This window comes from Anas platyrhynchos, chromosome 1 (assembly GCF_047663525.1).
Source record: "Anas platyrhynchos isolate ZD024472 breed Pekin duck chromosome 1, IASCAAS_PekinDuck_T2T, whole genome shotgun sequence".
Lineage (NCBI taxonomy): Eukaryota > Metazoa > Chordata > Aves > Anseriformes > Anatidae > Anas > Anas platyrhynchos.
This window is the reverse complement of record NC_092587.1, coordinates 19625388-19629590: the sequence shown is the minus strand read 5'-3', so window position 1 is coordinate 19629590 and position 4203 is coordinate 19625388.

Below are 4203 nucleotides of genomic sequence, written 5' to 3'. Positions count from 1 at the left end.
GTCATTGGAAGAGAAAATAAAACCATCTCACCTTTCTTTCAAATAATACTCTCATCTGGTATGTCTTGTGTTGCCTTTCTTTAAAGCAAGTACCTTCCACAAGTGAGTTTTTTTCTTTTAATATAGATCAATGTCAGGATATTTTCGTGGAAGAAAGCATGTGTGTAAGCCCCCTCAGATGTAAGAGGACATTAAGGAAATCTCCCACTCCCTTTACAAACTTGGGTAAACACCCAGTTTGCTTTTAGGAGCTAGGGTTAGAAGAAGCCTTGAGTTACTACAGGTGTGGTACAGGAAAGAGACATGGTCTGAAAACTTACTAGGAAGTTACAAAGGGACTTCAACATAATAAATTTGTCATTAACATTCATAAAACTCCTTTTGTCTTGACTGATTACAAACAGCCTTGGCTTAGGCTATAGCTTTTCATAATGGAATGAAGCAAGCATATTCAAGTAATTGAAGGTTGAAATAAACAAAGCAAAAAAAATGGTATGGTCCACCTGTAAGTTATGTTGTGACTATGACAGTCAAACACAGAATGGAGTTGTAAATAAAATGCATTGAATGTGTATAATGCTGCTATAGAACAAAATTTTAGCACGTCTTATGAAATTCCCTGAAGGTCATTGAAGGTTGTGTAACATCACATTTGAAGCTTGACTTAATTTCTTACAAGCAACATTTGTTCCTGTAAATAGTAAGGCTAACAAAAGATTTGGGCACAAATGTCAAAATGTTGTGTCACCAGGAGTAGCCCAGAGATGGTAGATAACCACTGTCCTGTAGCATAAGGCTTAGGAGAGCTTGTGTAAAACTAAATAAAGCAGTTGCATATTGCATGTAAAAAGTTGCAGGACTTACTGGTAGAAGATATTTGGATGACGAAAGTAAAAGCAAGTTCAAAATAGGATTAAACAGCTCACTCTTCCATTACAAACTAAAAAAGATTAAGGAATAATTTCCAGTTCACAGATTCTCTTAAAGCATTCAGAACTATATTTTTATCCATACTGCATTTACCTTATACCTGTCCTCTGTATGTGCTGTGGGTCTCAAGAGAATGTGGGGGTGAGGAGGGCTGGAGAATGGTTGTCCTGGATCAGACATAAAATATATTTCTCTGTTAACGAGAGAAATACCTCTCTGAGAATGGTTGGAACCTTACTCAAGTTCTTTCCTTTACCATCTGTGTCATTCAAGCCCTCAGAATACATCAGTGCAACATAGGCACATAACATGTTTGGAAGCAGTTTGATTGTGTTCCTTTTTCTAGTCCATCCATGGTCCTGTCACACATCCTCTTGGTGAAACAGATTACACGTTGGGGTGAACAAGATGGAGAATGTGCTATAGTTAACTGCTCTAGGACTATACCACTATTCCTAAGCACTTCTTTCTGTAATGCTAAGGAGACTGAAAGCTGATTGATTGATAATAAAATTCATGGACTCCTTTACTGTATCTCAATTTCAATGTGAGTGAGCATGTGTTTCCCTTGCATCTAAGCACTTTTCCAGATACAAGAGAAGCTACACAAAAGACTAGTGCTGCCTTCCTCACTTTATTATGTTCATTCTTAAATTCACCCCCCTGGAGAAGTTTCCTTGTAATTTAGTATTCAAAGAGTCTTTCTTTTACCGATGACTTCACTTTCTATTTGCAGGAAAAGAACAAAACCACAGACTGAGTTTATCACCAATGTCAGCAAGACTGTTTAGCCACAGCTTTCTCAGTTAGCTGGTTACATAATTAGTCTCAGCTATGTCTTAAAATGAAAGTTGTCACTATCTGCTTAACATACAACACAGAAGATTACAATGGCGTTTGCAAAAGTTGCTGGTTTGGTGACAAAGAATACCTCACAACAAAGATTTTCTTTAAATCAAATATGATTCTTATGCTTAAGTAAATGACACATTTTATATGCAACTTAAATCAACTCTTTAGATTACCATGAGCAAATACAGCTACTTCTGGTTGTCTGTTTCAGACCTTAGTTTAAGATAGCAAGGACAGTCAGTGGTTTTTTTTCTTCTGAAATTCCGTATCTTACTGTCATGGACAGTCTTTCAGAAATTCTGCTTTATTTCAGCTGCAATTGCTTTTTGTTCCATAGCAAGGCTTGATTTCTGTCCATTTACGTCAAGTGTAAGGTAGAAATGCTTTCTGAAATGGAATCCCTCTTTTCCTTTAAAACTGCCAATTTAAATCCAAAGACTAAAACAAGGTATTGGTTCACACAGAGGAAAAAAATAAAAAAAAGTGCAGGGGGTTGGGGGTAAGGACTGTTTAGGCATAGCTAGTCTTTGGAATCCAAGCTGATACTTAAGTTGGGCACATCACTGTGGTTGCCATTTCTGGTTGGTATGTGCATTTTATGAAACAAAGCAGTTTGGGGTCAGTTTTGCCAGGAAGGTAAAGAATTGCTCTTCCTTGTTGCTAAGAATAAAGCAAAGGATGAATGTACTTGTCTTGTGGGAGGACTATAATATTTGGTTTTAAGAAAAAATGTAAATCTGTAATTAGAAAGTGATATTCACTAATTACAGGTTTATTTTTCCTGGGTTTGGAAATACCTAAATGCAGTTACTGTCAGCTCTGTATAGTTATGAAAATAAATACTATTTTAAGGGACAGATGTTTCAACAACTGTACACATCTGCTTTGAGCTTGTCATTTCTATCTACGTTTTATTAATCACATCCTTATGCCACAATTAAACTGTTCTAGATTGAGATTTCTATCCTTTGTAAATTGAGAAGGTATTCTTGGATGGTGGGGAGAAGCCATGAACATTCCTAGTAGATGGTCACCAGCCAAATTCTGCAGTCGGGCAGGTTGACTTCATTTTTACTTGGGTAGGAAAAGAGGCCAAATGGGAATGGCAGTATGGGAGGAGCATTATTCACAGGTTACTTTTGCAGAATATATATATATATATCAATAAATACATTATACACCTTTGCAAGACTTGAGTTTTTTTAAAAGACCATTACACATATCTACTTCTTCCCCTTCCTATATTCAGTACTGCAAAATATTTCTTGCTGCAGTATGCATAGTGGTTACACCTGCCTACTCTTAGAAGACACAGAAGCTATTGGATCCTTACAATGACATCTCTAGTACCATCTGCTCCAAATTTATTTCTGAAGTTGCTAATGTACTAAAATTAACTGTTTAAATAAAGTTTGTATCACCATTGGGGATCCACCAAGTCATTACATGTTAGGGAACTATGCTGCTGCAGGGACTGGTCCAGCAAAAAACTCAACTTGAAAGCTCCCACTTAACAGAGCTTGCACTTCCTTATAGTCTGGGAGAATATGATGTAAAAATAAGAGTTTTCAAATAAAGTAATTTCATCACATATATTAAGTTGCAATATATGAAAGCTTGACATCAGGAGGGGGTTCTTCACAGAGAGGGTGGTTGCACACTGGAACACGCTCCCCAGGGAAGTGGTCACTGCACCGAGCCTGTTTGAATTTAAGAAGAGATTGGACTGTGCACTTAGTCACATGGTCTGAACTTTTGGGTAGACCTGTGCGGCGTCAAGAGTTGGACTTGATGATCCTTAAGGGTCCCTTCCAACTCAGGATATTCTATATTCTATGATTCTATAAAGCTTATCATTCACTAAGATTAAAAATAATCTTTATAAAGTAAAAATCAATACAAAACCCATGCATACTACAACTTACCTCAATACTTCAATGAAAGCTTTCAGCTTTTGAAGTCATTCATTTCTCAAAGTCAGTGCTTGAACTGGAAATGGAAATAGCTTGTATAGAAGAATCAAGACTTACATCCAAAAAATAGCAGCTTTGTGCTTCCAGTCTCTCCTGTTTTTATTTAAGAGATTCCATGTCTGATTTATTTTTTTTTACACCCGTGTACTGTCTCTTAAAAAGCTCTAATATAAGCTTAATATTCATTCATAACCAAGCTGATACTGCAACAGTACATTTTTAAGAGCTAATACCCTTCAAAAATGTAAATTGCACTTGCAAATGAAGTAGGCTGCTTCTTAAAATGTAGTTTTATGAAGTAGTTTTGCTTCTTAAAATAGTCACTAGTTTTCATGCTCTCAGGAAAATTTTTGACAACACCCATGACTATACAATTAAGTATCCCTAAGAAGGAGAAGATACAAATTGAGTGCTATCTATTTCAGAATGCCATCATTACAGCTTTCCA